The sequence below is a fragment of the Chiloscyllium punctatum genome, chromosome 8 (genome assembly GCF_047496795.1).
Source record: "Chiloscyllium punctatum isolate Juve2018m chromosome 8, sChiPun1.3, whole genome shotgun sequence".
Lineage (NCBI taxonomy): Eukaryota > Metazoa > Chordata > Chondrichthyes > Orectolobiformes > Hemiscylliidae > Chiloscyllium > Chiloscyllium punctatum.
In genome coordinates this window covers 120,344,642-120,369,576 of record NC_092746.1, presented here as the reverse complement: position 1 = coordinate 120,369,576, position 24,935 = coordinate 120,344,642, and the positions used below count along the sequence as shown (strand labels likewise).

Here is a 24,935-nt window from a genome sequence, read left to right as displayed (position 1 = left end):
TTGTTGGAGCTGCCCCCATCCAGGCAAGTGGGGAGTATTCCATCACACTCCTGACTTGTGCGTTGGAGATGGTGGACAGGCTTTGGGGAGTCAGGAAGGGAGTTACTCACTGCAGTATCCTGAGTCTCTGAGCTGCTCTTGTAGCCACTGCGTTTAGGTGGTGAGTCCAGTTGAGTTTCTGGTCAATGATAACTCCAGGACGTTGACAGTGGGGGATTCAGTGATGGGAACACCATGAATGTCAAGGAAGGGTGGTTAGATTGTCTCTCCTATGAGATGCTGAAAATGTGTTGCTGGAAAAGCACAGCCCGAAACGTCGATTCTCCTGTTCCTTGGATGCTGCCTGACCTGCTGCGCTTTTCCAGCAACACATTTTCAGCTCTGATCTGCAGTCCTCACTTTCTCCTCTCGTATGAGATGGTCATAGCCTGGCATTTGTGTGGCATGAATGCTTGTTGCCACCTGTCAGCACATGCCCAAGTGCCCGTGTAGCCTTTCGGCTGAATTCCTTGGTGACCGTAAACAGAAGGGGCTGCACCAGGCTTTGGCTGGGCACTATCGACCCTGTACTGGATTTAACATCATCTCCTGCTGCCCACAGCGACTTGATTGGAGGGAGAGAACTTCACCCAGTGGCCGGTTACACAGCTGCTTCCAGGCAGGCTCTGTGTATGTGTGTGAGAGACAGAGACCCCTCCCCACCCCCATCGACCCCAGACCCAGCCCCCCCCTCCCTCCCTCTCCCAGCCCCACACCCCCTCCCTCCCTCCCAGCTCTGCACCGACACACTGCCTTTGGGAAGGTTGCGAGAGGGGAAGGAGAGAAGGTGTTAAGGTGAATGCAGACATCCCACCTTGCCTGGCACGGCCAGGCAGACGTGACTTGACTACTTTGAAGGCTGTCTCCAGCAGCACCAGCACCTCCTCCTCCTTCTCCCGGTCCCGACCGCATCCAGAGCACAGCCAGAGAGCACACTCACGGTGGGTGCATCACCAGCCTGGAAAGTTTCAGTGCGTCTGTGTCTCTCTGTGGGTCTGTCTGTGAGAGAGTGTGTATCCGCGTCTGTCTGTGTCTCTCTGTGAGAGCGTGTATCCATGTCTGTGTGTGTGTGTGTGTCTGTGTCTGTGTGAGACTGTGTGTCTGTGTATGTGTCTGCCTGTGTGTGTGTCTGTGTGTCGAGGTCTGTAGCTGTGTGTGACCGTGTGTGACTCTGTGATTGACTGTGTCTGCGTGTAAGTGCGAGTGTGTGTGTGTGTGTGTGTGAGAGAGAGTGAGTGTGTTTGCGTGTGTGTGTGTATCCCTTTCTCTCTGTGTTTGTCTGTGTTGGTCTCTCTCTATCTGTGACTCTGTGTGCCTTTTCTATGCCCGTCTCTCTCTGGTAAAAACAATGACTGCAGATGCTGGAAACCAGATTCTGGATTTCGAAGCTACTTGGATGCTGCCTGAACTGCTGTGCTCTTCCAGCACCACTAATCCAGAATGTGTGTCTCTCTCTGCCCATTCCACTCTGTATGCCTGTCTCTGCATCTCTCTCTTATCTTTCTGTGTGTGTGTCTCTCTCTCTGTGCCAATCTGTGTGTCCCTATGAGTGTGTGTCTCTGTCTGTATCTTTGCGTGTGTGTGTCTCTCTCTGTGTCTATCTGTGTGTCCCTATGTGTGTGTGTCTCTGTCTGTATCTTTGTGTGTGTGTGTGTGTCTGTGTCTATCTGTGTGTCCCTATGTGTGTGTGTCTCTGTCTGTATCTGTGTGTGTGTCTCTCTCTCTGTGTCTATCTGTGTGTCCCTATGTGTGTGTCTCTGTCTGTATCTGTGTGTGTGTCTCTCTCTGTGTCTATCTGTGTGTCCCTATGTGTGTGTCTCTCTGTCTGTATCTGTGTGTGTGTTGGTTTTCCGCGGTCAGGACCAATGAAGGGGGAAATCACAGATGCAGAATGGAGAGAGAGAGAGAGAGAGACCCAGTGTTGTTACCTTTCATAATGTTGTCTGACAGTGATGGGATCTTCGGACGTGGTGTGAATAGAGAGAGAGAGAGAGAGAGTAGGAGAGGGAGGGAGGGGGAGAGAGAGAAACTGCAGTGTCTGTTCAGGGGCGTAGAGGATGAGAGTCTTCCGCCCCTCTCCCTCCCTCCCTCTTATCAATATATTTTATTTCTATCAGAGAAACAATCTTGTGTTTGTTTGTAATGCTTTACAATGCAGGCAGTGCGTGGTTTGTGTGTTACAACGGCGCTATTTGTAAATACTATCGATTTTGTGCATTAGCTGTGTCAGAACTGGCACACGGGGGCTGGCAGACGGGACTTGTCTCTTTCTGATTGAGCTGTTTTATTTTAGTGGAGCAATGCGAGGGGAATCGGGGTGGGATCTACCTTGTGAAAGTGCCCCCACCCCCCCCTCTCTCTCTCGCCTTTTACCGCATTTTGAAAACTGCATTTGAACAGAATTTGCAAATCTTTTTCCAAACAGTGCTCTGTGAAAATATCTTTCTCCCCCCCATCCACCCACCGTTTCGTTTTATCTCCTGCTTCCCATTTCCAAGGGGTTTTGTTTTGAGGAGGAGAATTCAATTGGTCAGTTCTGTCGTTCGGAGGCTGCAGAGGGTCTTGGCTGATGGATTGTTTGCTGGGTTGCTGTATTTGGATGAGATCCGGGCGGTCAGGATGAGGGGGTTTTTGTTTTACACTGAGGAGCTGGGTGCATGAGATTTCACCAGCGTGTGTCTGAAATTGGTCACACACAGAGAGAGGGGGGGGGGAAGGGAGAGAGAATCCCACCAACCCACTCACCCTGAACCTGTTTCTCCTCCCCCGCTCCCCCCCCCAAATGGGGAGGGGTATCTCCTGAGACCCTACATCCCCCTCACCCCTTGCTCAAGAACTCCAGGGTCTCCCAACCAGGTCTTACAACAGACACCTTCTCCTCTGGCAAAGGTCAAATATCCCTTTGCGGTGGGAGAGACTAATCCCATCCATGGGATCTTGCTGTTCAATCTACCTCCCCACCTCGTCCCCACCAACACCCGCCCAAACCTCCCCTCCCTTCACTCCAATAGTTCAGTCTACTGCAGAGGGCTGGTCCCTGGTGCTAGTGCAATGCACCCTCCCTACTTCTCCCATCTCCCTCAACCATGGTGGGTGGTCTCCCGAGGTGGGTGGGTGTGTCGGTGGGCAGGGAGTGGTGTGGGTGCCCTCCTGGACTGGGCAGCGCTGGTGGGCGAACGTTGCCATCTCCCTGGGGGGAGGGGGGTGTGGTGGATATGGGTGCCCCCCAGACTGGGCAGCACTGGTGGGCGAACGTTGCCATCTCCCCGGGGGGTGAGTGGGTTCTGCTGTGGTGGCCAGGGGCTGTCCTTCAGGCGTGCTCTCCCCTGATGAGGCCAACCTCCCAAACATTGTCGTCCTCTCTCCTCTGCCTGGCCAGCGGTTGGAGCAGGAGGAGGCTATTCAGCCCATTGAGACTGTTCCACCATTCAGTGTGACCATGGCTGATCTGATCTTCTTCAATCCACTTTCCTGCCTTTTTCCCTATAATTCCCTGCTGATTGAAAATCAACCCCAGCCTCGGTGGTATCCCTCGGGTAAAGAATTTAACAGACTCACTCCCCTCTGACAGAGCTAATTCCTCCTCATCTCTGTCTTAAATGTGTGAGCCCTCATTCTGAGATTGCCCCCTTCTGGTCTCAGACTCTCTCACATGGGGACATAAACTCTCCAAATCTACCCTGTTAATCCCAGTAAGAGCCTGACTGGGATTATACTCTCTGGTTACACAGTTCTCACCCCAGTTTGGGGATGGCATGGTGGCACAGTGGTTAGCACTTTTGCCTCACAGTGCCAGGGACTCAGGTTCGATCCCAGCCTCAGGCGACTGTCCGTGTGGAGTTTGCACATTCTCCCCGTGTCTGTGTAGGTTTCCTCTGGGTGTTCCAGTTTCCTCCCACAGTCCAAAAATGCGTGGGTTCGGGTAGATTAGCCATGCTAAATTGCCCGTAGTGTTCAGGGATGTGTAAGTTAGATGCATTAGTCAGGGGGAATGTAGGGGAATGGGTCTGGGTGGGATACTGTTTGGAGGGCCTGTGTGAATTTGTTGGGATGGGGGGGCCCCCCCCTTCCACACTGAAGGCGATCTAATTCAAACTCCCGTGGATATTTTCACACTGACCTTCTCGCAGATGATGTCATTGCACAAACCTGGAGCAGGTGTGACTTGAGCTCAAAGGTAGGGGCACTACCACAATGTCACGAGACTGTCAGCGTCCCCCTCACCTTGTGTGTCAAGGTGAAAGAGAGACATCACCTGATTACCGTAACAATTTCTTGCCCATTGTGAGTTGAAGGTGGGGTTTGAGCCGCATTTATGAGCATAGAACGTCTAGTCACTTGGCAAATTCAAAGGTGACAGGGGAACAGTTTAAGGGAGATATGTGTGGAAGGTTCTTTACATAGAGGATGGTGGATGCCTGGAATACGTTGCCAGTGGTGATGGTAGAGATGGGCATGATAGGGTCATTTAAAATACATCTAGACAGATACATGAATGGGCAGGGAGCAGAGGGATACAGATCCTTAGAAAATAGACAACAGGCTTAGACAGAGGATTTGGATTAGCATAAGCTTGGAGGGCCGAAGGGCCAGTACCTGTGCTGGAATGTTCTTGGTTCTTTGTTCACCACAACAGTCGTCAGAGTCTTATTTCCAAACAATCTCCACACGCTGTAACGCCGACAGTGAGAGACTGGGAACCGTTGCAATGGTTTTCCAAGGTTGTCTCCAGGTTCAGTATTGGGGTTGTTTCACCTCATTGGCCTTTGTATAGAGCTACTCTGTCGGGCGTTGCCTTTGATGGAGAGGTCGGGGTTAGTGCCTCTTTTTTTTCAAAAAAAAAGTGTTTTTTGTCGGTGGAGCCATTACTTCAACACAATGGTCCCAAAGGTCTGATCTCTCATTAGATGATGAGGGGAGAGAGTGAGGACTGCAGCCGCTGGAGATTCAGAGAGTGTGGTGCTGGAAAAGCACAACAGGTCAGGCAGCATCTGAGGAGCAGGAGAATCGACATTTCGGACATAAGCCCTCTGATGAACCCCTACACCCCACTTTTATTTCCCACTGTTTTTCCAGTTTAGGATGTAGCCCTTTCTCCCACTATGCTCCCTATGCCCTAAGTTGACACACTGTACTGTTAGAGGTAAAAACAATGACTGCAGATGCTGGAAACCAGATTCTGGATTCATGGTGCTGGAAGAGCACAGCAGTTCAGGCAGCATCCGAGGAGCTTCGAAATCGACGTTTCGGTCAATGCCTGATGAAGGGCTTTTGCCCGAAACGTCGATTTCGAAGCTACTTGGATGCTGCCTGAACTGCTGTGCTCTTCCAGCACCACGAATCCAGAATCTGGTTTCCAGCATCTGCAGTCATTGTTTTTACCTCGTGGTTTAGAGGGATTGCAGGTGAGGCTAATTTAGTTGGGGATTATGGACTAGTTGGACCAAAGTGTCTGTTTCTGAGCTCCATGGCTGGTGGTGAGCTGAATCTGAGGGCCACCATACCTCAGGTGAGGAGAAAGGTTGAGAAGTTGGGTCGTTCATAGTAACCTCAGCTGATGCAGGAATTGAACCCACACTGTGGGCTTAGCTCTGTGTTGCAAACTAACCGACTCCCCATGACACCATTGGGTGCATTGTACAGGCCTTTGACACATGGGAAGCGGGGCCAAGGGAATGAGTATTGACGAGGGTAGGAGTGAGGGATGAGTGGGTATCATGTTTGTCTTTGAGGGAAGAAACGTTGTGGGGTAAAGTCCTACACCAGAGTTTGAAGGTGACAATATGAACGTTGACGACGCAATTGACTATCCAACTGTCAAACTGCAAATACACCCGGTTAAAATTGGGAGAGAATCCTGGCATATGGAGCAAAACGGGAGAAAGGGCTACTTGCTATAATATATAAACAGTGGGAAATGGAAGTGGTGTAGGGGTTCTTCAATATTCCCAGTAGAAACTGGGACAATGATAGTGTAAAGAGCAGAGAGAGATAAGCTAATGGAGTGTCCTCGGTCGAGTTTTACATCCAAAAAGAAGGAGATACTGCTGGGTTTTCATAGAATCCCTACAGCCTGGAAGCAGGCCATTCAACCCATTGAGCCCACGCTGGCCCTCCAAAGAGCATCCCACTCAGACCTATCCCCTACCCTACCCCTGTAACCCTGCATGTCCCATGGCCTAGTCTGCACATCCCTGGACAATTTAGCACGGTCAATCCACCTGGCCTGCACTTCTTTGGATCGTGGGAGGAAACCTACGCAGACACGGGGAGAATGTGCAAACTCCACACAGTCGCCCGAGGCTGGGAATCGAACCTGGGTCCCTGGCACAGTGAGGCAGCAGTGCTAACCACTCAAGTTGGAGAGCAGGGCTCACATGGATTAGGGGTCAGTCACCTTTCTGGGGAATAATGATTATAACATCATCACATTTATAGCTGTTGAAACAAGATTAAGAGAATCTAAAGTAAGAGTAATAAGCTGCAGTGACCGGGTCTCTGGCACGAGGTCTGGCTCTGAGGCCCAGAAGGGAAAGGGGGAGAGGAGGAGAGTGCTAGTTATAGGAGACTCTATAGTTAGAGGGACAGACAGGCGGTTCTGTGGACATGGGCGAGACTCTCGGATGGTTTGTTGCCTCCCGGGTGCCAGGGTCCAAGACGTCTTGGACCGTGTCTTCAGAATCCTTAAGGGGGAGGGTGTGCAGCCAGAAGTCGTGGTGCACGTTGGCACCAATGACATAGGTAGGAAGAGGGGTGGGGAGGTCATTCAGGAGCTCATGGAGTTAGGCTGGAAGCTAAAAGCTAGGACAGACAGAGTCGTCATCTCTGGGGTGTTGCCGGTGCCACGTGACAGTGACGCAAGGAATAGGGAGAGAGTGCAGTTGAACACATGGCTGCAAGGATGGTGTAGGAGGGAGGGCTTCAGGTATTTGGACAATTGGACTGCATTCTGGGGAAGGTGGGACCTGTACAAACAGGACGGGTTGCACCTGAACCAGAAGGGCACCAATATCCTGGGGGGTAGGTTTGCTAGCACTCTTCGGGGGGGGGTTTAAACTAATTTGGCAGGGAGATGGGATCCGGACTTGTAGTCCAGAAAGTAAGTTAGCTGTTTTTCAGGATGTCCAAGAATGTAGAGAGGCTGTGGAGAAGGGAGCACTGACAGGGAATACTTGTGGACACAGAGATGGGCTCAAGTGTGTTTACTTCAACGCAAGGAGTATCAGAAATAAGGTGGGTGAACTTAAGGCGTGGATCGGTACTTGGGACTACGATGTTGTGGCCATCACGGAAACGTGGATAGAAGAGGGACAGGAATGGTTGTTGGAGGTTCCTGGTTACAGATGTTTCAGTAAGATTAGGGAGGGTGGTAAAAAAGGAGGGGGGGGTGGCATTGCTAATTAGAAATGGTATAACGGCTGCAGAAAGGCAGTTCGAGGGGGATCTGCCTCTGGAGGTAGTATGGGCCGAAGTCAGAAATAGGAAAGGAGCAGTCACCTTGTTGGGTGTTTACTATAGGCCCCCCAATAGCAGCAGAGATGTGGAGAAACAGATTGGGAAACAGATTTTGGAAAAGTGCAGAAGCCACAGGGTAATAGTCATGGGCGATTTCAACTTCCCAAATATTGATTGGAAGCTCTTTAGATCAAGTAGATTGGATGGGGCGCTGTTTGTGCAGTGTGTCCAGGAAGCTTTTCTAACGCAGTATGTAGAGTGTCCAACCAGAGGGGAGGCCATATTGGATTTGGTACTTGGTAACAAACCGGGTCAAGTGGTGGGCTTGTTAGTGGGTGAGCATTTTGGTGATGGTGACCACAATTCTGTGACTTTCACCTTGGTTATGGAGAGAGATAGGTGCGTGCAACAGGGCAGGTTTTACAACTGGGGGAAGGGTAAATACGATGCTGCAAGACAGGATCTGAGGAGCATAAGTTGGGAGCATAGGCTGTCAGGGAAGGATGTGGTGGAAATGTGGAACTTTTTCAAGGAACAGATACGAGGTGTCCTTGATATGTATGTACCTATCAGGCAGGAAAGAGATGGTCGTGTGAGGTAACCTTGGTTGACGAGGGAGGTTGAATGTCTTGTAAGGAGGAAGAAGGAGGCTTACATAAGGTTGAGGAAACAAGGTTCAGACAGAGCATTGGAGGGATACAGGATAGCCAGGAGGGAGCTGAAGAAAGGGATTAGGAGAGCTAAGAGAGGGCATGAAAAATCCTTGGCAGGTAGGACCAAGGCCTTTTATGCGTATGTGAGAAACATGAGAGTGACAGGAACGAGGGTAGGTCCGATCAAGGACAGTAGTGGGAGACTGTGTATTGAGTCAGAAGAGATAGGAGAGGTCTTGAATGAGTACTTTTCTTCAGTATTTACAAATGAGAGGGACCGTACTGTTGAAGAGGAGAGTATGAAACAGACTGGTAAGTTAGAGGAGATACTTGTTAGAAAAGAAGATGTGTTGGGCATTTTGAAAAACTTGAGGATAGACAAGTCCCCCGGACCTGACGGGATATATCCTAGGATTATGTGGGAAGCAAGAGAAGAAATTGCAGAACCGTTGGCAATGATCTTCTCGTCTTCACTGTCAATGGGGGTGGTACCAGGGGAGTGGAGAGTGGTGAGTGTTGTGCCCCTGTTCAAAAAAAGGGAATAGGGATAAGCCCAGGAATTACAGGCCAGTTAGTCTTACTTCAGCCAGCACGGATTTGTGAGGGGTAGGTCTTGCCTTACAAGTCTTATTGAATTCTTCGAGGAGGTGACCAAGCATGTGGATGAGGGTAGAGCAGTGGATGTAGTGTACATGGATTTTAGTAAGGCATTTGATAAGGTTCCCCATGGTAGGCTTATGCGGAAAGTCAGGAGGCATGGGATAGAGGGAAATTTGGCCAGTTGGATAGAGAACTGGATAACCAGTCGAAGTCAGAGAGTGGTGGTAGATGGTAAATATTCAGCCTGGAGCCCAGTTACAAGTGGATTTCCGCAGAGATCAGTTCTGGGTCCTCTGCTGTTTGTAATTTTTATTAATAACTTGGAAGAGGGAGTCGAAGGGTGGGTCAGTAAATTTGCAGACGATACGAAGATCGGTGGAAGTGTGGATAGTGAGGTGGGTTGTTGTCGGCTGCAAAGGGACTTAGATATGATGCAGAGCTGGGCTGAGGAGTGGCAGATGGAGTTCAACCCTGTCAAGTGTGAGGTTGTCCATTTTGGAAGGACAAATAAGAATGCGGAATACAGGGTTAAGGGTAGGGTTCTTAGTAAGGTGGAGGAACAGAGGGATCTTGGGGTCTATGTTCATAGATCTTTGAAAGTTGCCACTCAGGTGGATAGAGCTTGTAAGAAGGCCTATGGAGTATTAGCGTTCATTAGCAGAGGGATTGAATTCAAGAGTCGTGAGGTGATGTTGCAGCTGTACAGGACCTTGGTAAGGCCACATTTGGAGTACTGTGTGCAGTTCTGGTCGCCTCATTTTAGGAAAGATGTGGAAACTTTGGAGAGGGTGCAGAGGAGATTTACCAGGATATTGCCTGGAATAGAGAATCGGTCGTATGAGGATAGGTTGAGAGTTCTCGGCCTTTTCTCATTGGAACGGCGAAGGATGAGGGGTGACTTGATAGAGTTTATAAGATGATCAGGGGAATAGATAGAGTAGACAGTCAGAAACTTTTTCCCCGGGTACAACAGGGTGTTACAAGGGGACATAAATTTAAGGTGAAGGGTGGAATGTCAGGGGTGGGTTCTTTACCCAGAGAGTGGTGGGGGCATGGAATGCGCTGCCTGTGGGAGTGGCAGAGTCAGAATCATTGGTGACCTTTAAGAGGCAATTGGATAGGTACATGGATAGGTGCTTAAGCTAGGACAAATGTTCGGCATTACATCGTGGGCCGAAAGGCCTGTTCTGTGCTGTATTGTTCTATGTTCTATGAATTTTGGGAGGAACAATCGCAGTGGGGCGTGAATGGTAAGTTTGGAACTGAATATTTGCAGCGAATTGGTGAATTGTCCATGTTAAATTGCCTGTAGCGTTAAGTGCATTAGTGAGGGGTACATATGGGGAATGAGTCTGGGTGGATTACTCTTCGGAGGTTCAGTATGGACTTGTTGGACCGAAGGGCCTGTTTCCATACTGTAGGTAATCTAATCTAAAAAGGTAAAGGAAATAAGAGCCTGCTTTCCAAAAAAGGTGGGTGTGGCTCAGCGACAGTTGAAATATAATCCCAATAAAAGGGAAAAGGAGTCCTAACAATGTGGAGCTCCTTGGAAAGAGACAGTGAGATGAAACGGAAAGAGCGTATGTGAACGATATCACGTTGATAAAGGGAGGAAGTCCTGATCGCTTGTTAAAGAGAGAAATGAGAGGCAGAGAGTATGAGAAAGGAATGGCAGTTAACGTAAATGTAAATCCAGAGGTTCTCGATGGATATCTGAAAAATAACGTTATTGAATGTGTGAAAAATGATTAAGAGGATAAGAGGGACCTCCCGGTTTCCTCCCCCAGTCCCAAAATGTGCAGGTTAGGTGAACTGGCCATGATAAATTGTCCGCAGTGTTAGGTGAAGGGGTAAATGTAGGGGAATGGGTCTGGGTGGGTTGCCATTCGGAGGGTCGGTGTGGACTTGTTGGGCCGAAGGGCCTGTTTCCACACTGTAGGTAATCTAATCTAATCTAATCTCATCACAGGGAGGTTTAGTAATGGAAAAGGCTGACATGCCTGTCGTACTAATGAAGCATGTAAAAACAATGACTGCAGATGCAGGAAACCAGGTTCTGGATTAGTGGGGCTGGAAGAGCACAGCAGTTCAGGCAGCATCCAAGGAGCAGCGAAATCGACGTTTCGGGCAAAAGCCCTTCATCAGGAATCAGGAAGTACTAATGAAGTATGTCACATTTGTCTTCATTAGAGAAGGAGATGGGGCTGTAGTGAAGGAAAGATAACTAAGACACTTGATGAGCTAAAACATGGTAAAGAGACAAGATCAGAGAAACTAACTATGATTCAAGTTACTGAGTCCCCAGGTTGGTTACATCCAGTGATGCCGAGGGAAGTAGGGGTAGACTTTGAGAAGGCGCCTGGTCATAATGTTCCCATTTTCCATCAATACAGAGAGTGACCACAGGTGGCTAGAGTATTAGAAATACTGTCATCTTGTTCAAAAATGGACGTTAGGATAAACTCAGCAAATGAAAGCCAGTCCTTGCTGGCAAGGAAGCTTTTGGAGACAATGACGAGGATAAGGTTGAGAGAGAGGTTTCATACGGATGATGCTGTTGATGTGGTGCACGTGGACCTTCCTGAAAAGCTCTTGAGGAAATGCCACCCACCCGACAAGAGCAAAACTAGAGGTCAGGGAATAAAAGAACTGCTCCGAGAAAGGCAAGAGAACAGAGATTCACACTTACTTTCGGGACTGAAGGAATCATGGAATTTTACAGAACAGAAGGAGACCATTCGGCCCATCGTCCCTGTACCGTCTTCTGAAAGAGATTGGATTAGATTACATTACAGTGTGGAAACAGGCCCTTCAGCCCAACCAGTCCACACCGACCCGCCAAAGCGCAACCCACCCATACCCCTAACCTAACACTATGGGCAATTTAGCATGGCCAATTCACCTGACCTGCACATCTTTGGACTGTGGGACGAAACCGGAGCACCCGGAGGAAACCCACGCAGACACGGGGAGAATGTGCAAACTCTACACAGACAGTCACCCGAGGCGGGAATTGAACCGGGGTCTCAGGCGCTGTGAGACAGCAGTGCTAACCACTGTGCCACCGTGCCACCCACAGCTCCCCAGTTACCCAGCGAGTTGCACTCTGCTCCCCCATTTACCCCGTAGCCCTCTAAATCCACCCTTTTCAAATATATCCAGCTCTACTTTGGAATCTGCTTCTACTGCTCTCCCAGGCAGCTCATTCCACATCTGAACAAGTCTCTGAGTAAAGACTTTTCCCCTCATCTCATTCCTCAGTCTCTTGTAGCTGTGATGCCCAGTTACCAACTAATGGTAACTCCATATCCTTCTTCACCCTGTCCGAATTGCTCATAATTTTGAACATTTGATAATCTTCTCTCTGTTATGGACAGGCCAGACACCCCCCACCCATAACATATTTTAAGAAGGGAGCCTAGACCCTAATTTTTTCTTATTTTAAAGGCAGATGGGAAGTGGATATTCCAGGTGGGATGCAGCTTGGTCAAACCACTCGGCTTTAAGGAAAACAGAATTTATCTAAACACTCAATTGTGAGAGCACAAACATTGAGCAACTTTTTCTGCAAACAGTGGGGTGTGATTGAGTATCTCAAGTTGCTCTTGTCAATCTTTTTTCAAAAGTAGGATTCTGTGGTCAAAGAGTGGAACAGAAAGAAAAGTTACACTTACAGGTAGCAAATTGCACAACAAAAAAAGAAAAAAAATCACTAGATTTGCACCAGACTTCAGTTAAATTCAGCTGTGAAACTTGAAAGGGTTCAGAGGAGATTTACTGGGATGTTGCTGGGGTTGGAGGGTGTGAGCTGTAGGGAGAGGTTGGGCGGGCTGGGGCTGTTTTCCCTGGAGCGTCAGGGGCTGAGGGGTGACCTTGTAGAGGTTTGTGGCATCATGGGGGGGTGGGGGACATGGATGGGGTGGATGGGCGGGGTCTTTTCCCTGGGGTGGGGCTGTTCGGAACTGGAGGGCGTGGGTTTGGGATGAGAGGGGAAGGATATAGGGGAGACCTGGGGGGGGACAACATTTTTGCACGTGGGGTGGTGCGTGTGTGGAGTGGGCTGCTGGAGGTGGGGGGGGATGCGTGGTAGAGGTTGGTGCAGTTGCAGCATTTGGGGGGCATTTGGATGGGTATATGGATGGGGGGGTGGTGGGATTTGGAGGGGTGTGGGCCGGGTGCTGGCAGTTGGGACTAGATTAGGTTCGGATATCTGGTCGGCATGGATGGGTTGGACCAAAGGGTCTGTTTCCGTGCTGTACACCTCTATGACTACAGTTGAAACACAAAGAAATGAAAACAGAATTTAGAATACTTAACTACTGGAAAACGTAACCAACCTGATAGAGTAACTATTACTGATTAACTGTTCCAATTCAGTAACATCCCATAAACACACCCCTTGGCAAAAAGGTAAATTCAAACGCAGGCTAAAAAGAACAACTTCCAGAGAGGGATTTCAGAGCAAGTCAGAGGAAACCTTTACTGAAGCCTGCAACTCCTCTGGACTCACACATCTTGTGACTGCTCCAGCAGCCCCTTCCCACGGCCTTTCCAACATGACCACCCTTGGCCTCCTCCATTGCCACAACGAGTCAAACCACAAGTCGGAGGAATGACACCTCATCTTCAGCCTACAGCCCGGAGGACTCAACATTGCATTCCCCAATTTCAAATACCCTCCCTCCCCATCCCCCGACTTCCTTCCCAGCCCCTCCCCCTCCCTTCCACTGCTCCCAGCCACCAACGGGATTCCTTCCTCTCATTGGCCAACCAGGTCGTACCCTCTACCTGTCTTCACCCAACCCCACCTCACCACCCTGCCCCCGCCACCCACTTTGTCTGCAGCTCCCTCCTACACCTACCCCCCCAGACCTGAGGAAGGGTTACACCCGCAACATTGCCTTCTCCCCTTCCTGATGCTACCTGGCTTGCTGTGTTCCTCCAGCCTCCTGCCTGTCAACAGCTAAATAAAAGCTCAGCAAAACCTGAACTGGGAGAACTGGCCACTCCCTTTCCATTGTTAGACTCTGTAGACTCCTTGGTACCTCTGCCATTATGACCTCGCTTCAAATCAACCAAGGACAAAATAATCTTTATAAAGTGACAGCATCATCACATCTACTCCACTGCTCCTCGGATGCTGCCTGAACTGCTGTGCTCTTCCAGCACCACTAATCCAGAATCTGGTTTCCAGCATCTGCAGTCATTGTTTTTATCCAAGGAGAATAAGCCCAATCTCCCTAATCTTTCCTTGTATCTAAAACCCTAGTTTCCGGTATCGTTCTGGAAAAGCTCCTTTGAATTCTCTCCTGGGCGTCAATATTCTGACTTTAATAAGGTGCCCATTGAATAGAGTCCCTTAAGGCTCTGAATTAGGACCCCATGCCTTAATATTTGCTGATGACACAAACATTGGTATAAAGGTCATAACTTTGATTACTTTTTATGGGATCATTGAAGATTGTGGCTATCCCTAATTGCCACCTGATCTGGGTGAATTGTTAGGCCATTTAAGGGGGCCGTTAAGCGTCAGTGTTAAGAGTGTGTTGCTGGAAAAGCACAGCAGGTCAGGCAGCATCCAAGGAGCAGGAGAGTCAACGTTTCGGGCATAAGCCCTTCATCAGGAATCTTCATAAGCCTCACTCCTGATGAAGGGCTTAAGCCCGAAACGTCGAGTTTCCTGCTCCTCGGATGCTGCCTGACCTGCTGTGCTTTTCCAGCACCACACTCTCAACTCTGATCTCCAGCGTCTGCCGTCCTCACTCTCTCCTGGCAGCTAAGAGTCACCCACAATGCTGTGGGTCTGGAGTTACACGTTGGCCAGACTGGGTAAGGATGGCAGATTTCCTTGCCAGAAGGACATTAGTGAACCAGGCAGGGTGTTTTCTGGTTGCTGATAGTTTGACAGCACCATCACCGAGCCTGGCTTTCAGCTCCAGATTCTTTGTGCAGCAAGTTCAGGGTTACGCCAGCCTGATGTTGGTGAGTGCAGGTCCTCAGGCCCTTCGCCTCTCGCTTATGAGCAGAGGGGCAATACTATTTACCCCGACCTCCTCAAGGAAAACTTGGGGAGGCATTGTGAACTGTGAGAAGGGATGGTGTAAAACTTCAACAGGACACAGAAAGGTTGAACAAATGACAAGTTACACTTACTGCAGAGAGGTGGGCAATGATTCATTTAACGTAGGAACCGCTGTAGGCCATTCAACCCATTCAACCCTAGCACCGCCTTCCTAACCTGCAATCTTCTTCCCGACCTCTCCGCCCCCACCCCCACTCCGGCCTATCACCCTCACCTTGACCTCCCTCCACCTATCGCATTCCCAACGCCCCCTCCCCCAAGTCCCTCCTCCCGACCTTTTCTCTTCGCCTTGCTGGACACACTTTCCTCATTCCTGAAGAAGGGCTGATGCCCGAAACGTCGATTCTCCTGCTCCTTGGATGCTGCCGGACCTGCTGCGCTTTTCCAGCAACACATTTTCAGCATTCAACCCATTTCCCCACTTAATATGATTGTGGCTGACACAATATTTTTTCTGAAGTCATCTCTATAACTATTGTCAACCAGAAATCTATCAACAATTCACGTGGGTCTGGCAGCACCTGTGGAGAGAGAAGAACAGAGAACAGAAGAACTGGAACCTTCAGTCCAGTCTGACTCTTCAATAACTCAACTTTGTGTTTTAAAGACTGAGCTTCCATAGTCCCTTGGGATATAGAGAATTCCAAAAGCTCCCAATCCTCTGAGTCTATTTTTACATTCTATATTTACCCCTGACTAGGGCACCTAACCTAGACATCCCTAAACACTTTAGCACAGCCAATTCACCTGACCTGCACATCTTTGGATTGTGAGAGAAAACCCAAGCACGGGGAGAACGTGCAAACTCCACACAGACAGTCGCCTGAGGCTGGAATTGACTGGAACCTCTGACTAATGCACCTAGCCTACATACCTCTGAACACGACGGGCAATTTAGCATGGCCAATTCACCTGACCTGCACAGCTTTGGATTGTGGGAGGAAACCCACGCAGACACCAGGAGAACGTACAAACTCCACACAGTCAGTCACCCGAGTTGGGAATCACACCCAGGTCCCTGGAGCTGTGAGACTGCAGTGCTAACCATTGAGCCACCATGCCAATTATACACTCAATGGCAAGATCCTGGGGAATGGTGCTGAACAAAGAGACCTTGGAATGCCGGTTCATAGCTCCTTGAAAATAGAGTTGCAGGTAGATAGGATAGTGAAGAAGGCATTTGGTATGCAATCCTTAATTGGTCAGTGCATTGAGTATAGGGATTGGGAGGTCATGTTGCGGCTGTGCAGGACATTGGTTAGGCCACTGTTGGAATATTGTGTACAATTCCGGTCTCCTATCTATCGGAAAGATGTTGTGAAGCTTGCAAGGGTTCAGAAAAGATTTACAAGGATGTTGCCAGGGTTGGAGGATCTGAGCTATAGGGAGAGGCTGAGCAGGCTGGGGCTGTTTTCCCTGGAGCGTCGGAGGCTGAGGGGTGACCTTATAGAGATTTATAAAATCATGAGGGGCATGGATAGGGTAAATAGACAATGTTGTTTCCCTGGGGTGGAGGAGTCCAGACCTAGAGAGCATAGGTTTAGGGTGAGAGGGGAAAGATATAAAAGAGACCTAAGGGGCAACTTTTTCACGCAGAGGGTGGTACGTGTATGGAATGAGCTGCCAGAGGAAGTGGTGGAGGCTGGTACAATTGCAACATTAAGAGGCATTTGGATGGATATTGGAATAGGAAGGGTTTGGAGGGACATGGGCCGGGTGCTGGCAGGTCGGTCTAGATTGGGTTGGGATGGACGAGTTGGACCAAAGGGTCTGTTTCTATGCTGTACAGTTCTATGACTCCATGACTGAGGGTAAGGGGGAGGGTAGTGGTGGTGGAGTGGGCAGGCTGGGAGCTGGGTAGACTGGCAGGGTGATAGTCACAGCCGCATTGCTGGGGCATGGCCCAGAGTACCAACAGACAAAAGCTACAACCAGCCGTCACCCCAAATTCAAGGGAACAGCCAGGTAAACCCTGCACTCAGTTACACATCGGCTATGCAGGTCCTTGCATGGGCTCAACGTTCCTGGTCATTGTGGACGCAAACTCAGAGTGGTTTAATGTGCATAGAGTTCATTGTCAAACATGGGGTCGATGATCGAGAAACTGTGTGCATCTTTTACAATTCCTGGGCTCCTGGATGTATTAGTCACAGAGAATGGGCCATCGTTTACCAGAAGGGAATTTGAGTATTTCCTCAAATCCAATGGTATTTCTCATATAAGGACAGCTCCATACAGTCCGTCATCCAATGGTCTGGTAGAAAGATCCGTCCAAACTGTGAAGGTCGGCTTAAAGAAACAACCCACAGCCTCACTAAATACCAAACTGTCCCAGTTCCTGTTTGATTATAGGCCCGCCCCCTCCCCTCCCCCCCCCCTCCCCCCCCCCCCTCCCCCCCCCCCCCCCGCCTCCCTCACACAACCACAACCACAGGGACAGCTCCAGCAGGGTTGCTGAAGGGGAGAAGACTCTGCACCAGGTTAAACCTGGAGAAAGGGAGGACTGCAGATCAGAGTCGAGAATGTGGTGCTGGAAAAGCACAGCAGGTCAGGCAGCATCTGAGAAGCAGGATAGTCAATATTGTGGGCTGAAACATTGAGATTCCTGCACTTTGGATGCTGTCTGGCCTGCTGTATTTTTCCAGCCTCACATCTATGGACTCAGGGACTCTCCACATCTAAATAAAGGGTGACTTGGTGATGGGACACCAGCCTCTGTGGTGTTATTTCAACACCATGGTGATTTCGGAATTTCATCTCCAGCTTAATGAACTCGTCATGCCTGCCCCATGCTTCCCACTTGGAAACATCATTATAGAATCATGGAGTCTTGGAGCATGGAATATAGTCTTTCACAGAATTGTTACAGTGCTGACGTAGACCATTCAGTCTATCGTTCCTGCACCAGTACGATTAGCTAATCCCAATCTCTTGCCTTTTATCCACATCCCTGCACACCATATCCATCCAAATAACCATCAAATGTCCCTCCTAGATGCCTCAGTTGAACCTGCCTCCATCACATTCCCAGGCAGTGCATCCTAGACCTGAACTGGGTGGAAATGTTGTTCCTCACATCTCCCTTGCGTCTTTGGCAGTCGCTTTAAATCTTACGCCCTCTCACTCTTGTTCCTACAACAAGCAGGAACGGCTTTCTATTCCATCCAGTCCACTCACTGTTTTGAAAACCCTGATCAAATCTCCTCCCAGACTTCTCTCCAAGGAGAACGGTTCCAACCCCTTCGATCTATTCTCATCAGGCAAGTTCCTCAATCTTTTTTTGTAAGTTGTTTCTATGCACTCACCAATGTGTTCACAAGCTCTCTTTATGACCCTGAGATATAGGAGCAGCAATTAGGCCATTCGGTGCGTTGACTCTGCTCCCCCATTCGATCATGGCTGATATGTTTCTCAACCCTGTTCTCCTGCCTTCTCCTCGTAGCCCTTGATCCAATCCCGCTGAGGCTGTGTCCTCAGGTCCTAGGAGGAGAAAGTGAGGACTGCAGATGCTGGAGATCAGAGCTGAAAATGTGTTGCTGGAAAAGCGCAACAGGTCAGGCAGCATCCAAGGAGCAGGAGAATCGACGTCGATTCTCCTGCTCCTTGGATGCTGCCTGACCTGCTGCGCTTTTCCAGCAACACATTTTCAGCTCCTCAGGTCCTAGTCTCTCCTAGGCATGGAAGCATCTTCTCCACATCCACTCTCTCCAGACCTCTCAGTATCCCATATGTTCCAATCAGATCCCCACTTCATCCGCAAGGGAGAGGGCCCAGTCCCTGGGGACAGAACCGAAACACATTGCCCAGCTTGGACCGAATATCCTGGGCAGATTCCCAATAGGTTATGTCTAAATTTATGGGAACGTTTAATGACTGAGCGAACAATATTATGGTTACTCGGTGGAATAGTAAGCTTGTGCTTTTTTCCACCATCCACGATACCTGATCACCTCTCTTACCTCTTTCAGAGAATTTGAAGAATATATGCTGCCTACGATATCTCTGTTGACCCTGTACGGAACTATTTTAAGGTAACAATTTGCTCTTTTCTAAGCAAATCTTGCATAGAGTAACCGTGAAATCATCTTCTTCAACGCTATCACTCACACCATGAAAACCTTCCATTTTGAAGCTCGTTAATTGTGGATGTTCCTGATGTTTCTTGCATTGACATTAGAATTTTTAGGGCAGATGCGATAACGGCTCAAAATAATTGGAAAATTCGATTTATTTTAGCCAGTTAATGTAAGGGCTAGGGGCAGGAGTAGGCCATTCAGCCCCACAAGCTTGTCCTGCTCTTTAATCCAACCATCTCAGTCCCGACTCCACTTTCCTGCCCACTCTCCATAACCCTTTAACCTGTTGCAAAATAAAAACCTATCTATCGCCTCCTTAAATGTACTCGATGTCCCAGCATCCACTACCCTCTTGGGGGTGGGGTGGGGGGAGTGGGGGGGGGGGGGCGGGGGTGTGGGGGGGAGGTGGTGAATTCTGCAGATTCACAAGCCTTTCAAGGAAGTAAATTCTCCTCATCCCTGTTTAAAATCTGCTGCCCCTCATCCTAAAATGTTGAGCTCTCGTTATAGATGGCTCCACGTCAGGAAACACCCTCTTCTATTGCCAATCCTCTTTAGCAGCTTATTTACCTGAATTACATCGCCTTTCGTTCTTGTAAACTCCAGAGAGTATTGGCCTAAATTCTCAATCTCTCCTCATTAGACAAGCCCCTCATCTCTGGAATCAATCTCCTCGGAACTGACCCCAATACAACAATGTCCCTTCTCAAGGCCAAAACTGTGGACAGTGTTCTGGGTGAAGTCTTATAAATGCCTTGTAGAAACCTTCCTACCTTTCTACTCTATTCCTTTTGAAATAACCATCAAACTTCCATTTGCCTTCCTTATTACCTGCCGAACCTCCATACTAATCTTTTGCACAATATTATGGTTACTGAGTGTAATGACACTCAGATCCCTCTGCACCGAAAGACTTGGAAGTCCTTCTCCATTTCGACAATAAGTCGCCTTTCCAAACCTCTGGCCGAAATGGATAAGCTCACACTTATCCACACTCCAACTGATCTGTCAAAGTTTGACCCAGTCACTGACACCCACTTGTAAATGTCTCCTTTCTTCACTGCAACCCGCTGTCCCACCTACTTAAGCATCATCGGCAAATTTGGCTGCAATGATTAACTATTTGGCTTGGATCGAATATGGTTTTCTCAAATCCCTTTGTAGTGTAGGTGATAGAAATTCAGTGATAGAAATTTTAGCATTCCACTGTGTGAAGGATGAATTGTTAGATGCCAAATGAGATACACCAGGCAGCATCAAGGTTGGAAAGTTTTACCCAAATGCCTAAGGTCTGATTGCTGTGTGCCAGGAAAGAAAATGAACCTGCACTTTAAGAGGAACAACGACCAACAATAATATCAATGTAAAACATTACATTCAAAGCTTGATTAGCTATTGTCTTCGGTCTTTTTAATTGCATAAATCTATTGAATTAGATTGACAATTTCACCCGATCCTCAGCTGCCCTGCCAATGGCAAAGGACCATTAGACAGTAGGCCATTCAGCCCATCGATTCTGCTGCAGCATTCAGTGAGATTGTGGCTGATCTGATAAACCTCAGCTCCACGCCTCTTGTCCTTTCCCCATTACCCTTGCCTGAGGGAGGTGCAGTGGAGACCGGCTGATGGTTTCCCAGGAGACCTACATTCTGTCCGCAAAAATAGGACCCTGAGCTTCCAGTTGCTTGCCACCTTAACACCCCACCCCTGTTCCCTGTCCAATGTCTCTGTCTCAGGCTTGCTGCAGTGCCCCAGTGAAGCTCAGTGCAAGCTGGAAGAACAGCTCTACATTTTCCACTTGGGAACTCAACAACTTTCAGGACTTAATATTGAGTTCAATATTTTAGGGCTTGAAGTACCTTCTCCCATGTCCTTCCCCAACTCTCGAAGCATCAAGCCCTTGTTGCCATATGGGCTACTTACCACACACGACCCATTGTCAGCCAATAGTGGTCCCTTTTCCAGCAATGCCTGTGTTTGTTTGTGACCCTTGATTCCCCCGCTCCTTCGCCTGTCCCTCTCTCTCTCTCTCTCTCTTTATCTTTCTCTCTCTCTCTTTCTCTCTCTCTTTCTCTCTCTCTCTCTTTCTCTCTCTCTCTCTCTTTCTCTTTCTCTCTCTCTCTCTCTCACTTTGGGCTCCATCTCCACATATCATTTACACCTCTCCCCAACATCCCCCCCCTCCAACCCCCCCCCTCCCCCCAACCCCCCACCCCCACCCCCCTTCACCCCCCACCCCTGCTCCAGCATAAATCCCAACCCTTTCCTCGCCACAATTAGCTCTGAAGAAGGGTCACTTGACCCAAAGTGTTGACTGCTTTCTCTCTTTGAGGATGCGACCAGACCTGCTGAGCTTTTCCAGCAGTGCCTGTGTTTGTTTGTGACCCTTGATTCCCTTCCTGATTAAAATTTTGTCTACCTCAGCCTTGAATATACTCGTGATGTGGAGGTGCCGGTGTTGGACTGGGGAGGACAAAGTTAAAAGTCACACAACCCCAGGTTATAGTCCAACAGGTTTATTTGGAAGCACTAACTTTCGGAGCGCTGCTCCAACCACCTGATGAAGGAGTGTTACTCCGAAAGCTAGTGCTTCCAAATAAACCTGTTGGACTATAACCTGGGGCTGTGTGACTTAACTTTGAATATACTTAACGGCCCAGCCTCCAAAGTCTTTGGTCATAAAAAAGATTCCACAGGTTCGCCACTCTCTGAGAAAAGAAGCTCCTCCTCTATCTCTTGGTTATTTTGAGAGTTTTCCCAAGGAGGATCTGCCTGGCATCTCGCTGTCAATTCCTCGAAGGATCCGGCCCAACCTGTCATGGGTGGCACGGTGGCACAGTGGTTAGCACTGCTGCCTCACAGCGCCAGAGACCCGGGTTCAATTCCCGCCTCGGGCGACTGACTGTGTGGAGTTTGCACATTCTCCCTGTGTCTGCGTGGGTTTCCTCCCACAGTCCAAAGATGTGCAGGTCAGGGTGAATTGTCCGTAGTGTTAGGTAAGGGGTAGAAGTAGGGGTATGGGTGGGTTGCGCTTCGGCGGGGCGGTGTGGACTTGTTGGGCCGAAGGGCCTGTTTCCACACTGTAAGTAATCTAATCTAGTCATCACAGGACAGCCCCTTTCGCCTAGTCTGTGTCACGCCTGTCACGCAGGGTAGTGCTATACCGGGATTAATCTCACTCTGGCTCGGCCCAGTTGGCAAAGCAACAGCGTAGTAACGATGAGGCAGAAGTAGAAATTGCTGGAGACTCAGTTCCGAGGAAGGGTCACTTGACGTGAAACGTTGACTCTGATTTCTCTCCACACAGACGCTGCCAGACCTGCTGAGCTTTTTCCAACAACTTCAGCTGCTGTCTCTGATTTACACAGAGATGTGCAGCACAGAAACAGACTCTTCAGTCCAACTCGTCCATGCCGACCAGACAGACCAACCCAATCTCGTCCTGCTTGCCAGTATCTGACCGCATCATCTGCAGAGCGTTTGGCTTCTGTTTAGAAGTTTGTATCATAAGACCCCTACAGGTGTGGAAGCGGGCCATTCAGCCCACACCAGCCCTCCAAAAAGCAACCCACCCTTACCCTACATTTCCAATGGCCAATCCACCTAGCCTGCATAATCTTCAGACTGTGGGAGGACACCAAAGGGAGCTCACACAGACACGGGGAGAATGTGCAAACTCCACACAGACAGTCACCCAACGCTAGAATCGAACCCTGGTCCCTGGGAGCTGTGAGGCAGCAGTGCTAACCATTGAGCCACCGTGCCATCCCACGGGTTACAGTGAGGACCATTGAATTAGAAGGGGGAATACCACCCTGGGAACTCAGTGTGCTCTGATGCCAGTCGGTTGTTGGCATTTCTGGGTGAGGGAAAGGAGTCAGGAAAGTATGGTTTCTGTGCTGCTTTCACGTGCACGGATGTTTGTGTGTTGGCGGTTTGGGTTCTCGTACAATAGACATTTGATTGAGGTTTTCAAAACCATGAGAGAGCTGGCTAGGGTAGAACACGGTGACTCAGTGGTTAGCACTTTACCGCGCCAGGGACCTGGGTTTGATTCCACCCCCAGGTGACTGTGTGGAGTTTGCATGTTCTCCCTGTGTCTGTGTGGGTTTCCTCCGGGTGCTCCGGTTTCATCCCACAATCCAAAGGCATGCAGGTTAGATGGATTGGCCGTGGGAAATTTTCCATAGTGCATAGGGATGTGCAGTTTAGATTGATTAGGTTAGAAGTAACAAAGAGGATTGATGAGGGCAGATCAGTAGATGTGATCTATATGGACTTCGGTAAGGCGTTTGACAAGGTTCCCCATGGGAGACTGATGAGCAAAGTTAGATCTCACAGAATACAGGGAGAACTAGCCATTTGGATACAGAACTGGCTCAAAGATAGAAGACAGAGGGTGGTGGTGGAGGGTTGTTTTTCAGACTGGAGGCCTGTGACCAGTGGAGCGCCACAAGGATCGGTGCTGGGCCCTCTACTTTTTTGTCATTTATATAAATGATTTGGATGCGAGCATAAGAGGTATAGTTAGTAAGTTTGCAGATGACACCAAAATTGGAGGTGTAGTGGACAGCAAAGAGGGTTACCTCAGATTACAACAGGATCTGGACCGAGAAGTGGCAGATGGAGGTTAATTCAGATAAATGCGAGGTGCTGCATTTTGGGAAAGCAAATCTTAGCAGGACTTATACACTTAATGGTAAGGTTCTAGGGAGTGTTGCTGAACAAAGAGACCTTGGAATGCAGGTTCATAATTCCTTGAAAGTGGAGTTGCAGGTAGATAGGATAGTGAAGAAGGCGTTTGGTATGCTTTCCTTTATTGGTCAGAGTATTGAGTACAGGAGTTGGGAGGTCATGTTGCGGCTGTATAGGACATTAGTTAGGCCACTGTTGGAATATTGTGTGCAATTCTGGTCTCCTTCCTATCGGAAAGATGTTGTGAAATTTTAAAGGGTTCAGAAAAGATTTACAAAGATGTTGCCAGGGTTGGAGGATTTGAGCTATAAGGAGAGGCTGAACAAGCTGGGATGTTTTCCCTGGAGCGTCGGAGGTTGAGGGGTGACTTTATAAAGGTTTACAAAATCATGAGGGTGACTGTGTGCGTGTAGAGTTTGTGCATTCTCCCCGTGTCTGTGTGAGTCCCCTCCGGGTGCTCCGGTTTCCCCCCATGGTCCGAGGATGTGTAGGGCAGGTGAATTGGCCCTGCTAGATTGCCCATGGTATGAGGTACAATGGTCAGAGGGGAAATGGATCTGTGTGGGTTACTCTTCGGAGGGTCGGTGTGGAGTTGTTGGGCCGAAGAGCCTGTTTCCACACTGTAGGGAATCTAACCTAATAAGACAGGTCATTGACCAGAAATAGAACTGGTGAAGGCGTGATGGGCTGAATGCCTTCCTGCTGCACTATGTGTGTGATTCTAGTGCAAGCCAAGTAGACAGTGCAGTCCGATAATGATCGAAGGGTCTGCTTTTGTGAGGTTGTTCGATGGATCAGTGTGAGAGTTGGGGGAGAAGTCCCCTGTCCTTTTGTGAAACAGTGTCACCTCGGTAGAGCTGCTGGTTTAGGCACAACAACAGCTATATTCACAGTCATGTGTTTCTCAAGTATCACGTGCCGGCTTTTGGATTCTCTCTGACGCAGAAAGAAACATGAAGGGGCCAGTATTTGAGAAAAACAACGTCTTGCGTTTATAGAGCACCCTTTAAAATGGCAACCGGTCCGTAGGAGCCGATTCAGAGACAGATTTGACAGTGAGCCACACAAGGAGATGCTAAGAGCTGGCCTTGATGAGGAAAGGATGGGTTTTAAGGCGAGTCAAAGGGCAGACACTCGGAAGTTTCTGGAGAGGATTCGATAGCACCGTCAGCTGAAGGCCGGTGGAAACTGGAGACACCGCAAGAGGCGAGAATCTGAGCAAAGCCATAATCCTCGGAAGGTTTGAGGACTGGACGGATTAAAGCAAGTCTGAATCCCACTGTTCACTCTGCCTGTTGCATGTTCCCAGTGTGTTAAACCCAATGGCATCTATCC

The 24,935-nt window shown here is 49.1% G+C and overlaps 1 protein-coding gene across 3 annotated transcripts in view; it reads left to right on the top strand.

The window, feature by feature from the left end:
- Positions 1-781: 781 nt before the first annotated feature.
- Positions 782-24,935, top strand: part of LOC140480854 (pituitary adenylate cyclase-activating polypeptide type I receptor-like) — a 280,791-nt gene continuing 256,637 nt past the window's right edge. For all 3 annotated transcript variants that reach the window (XM_072576361.1, XM_072576360.1, XM_072576362.1), the window contains exons 1-2: positions 782-980; positions 18,798-18,860. The gene's annotated coding sequence lies outside the window, so the exon portion shown is untranslated. The remainder of the gene's footprint in view (positions 981-18,797; positions 18,861-24,935) is intronic.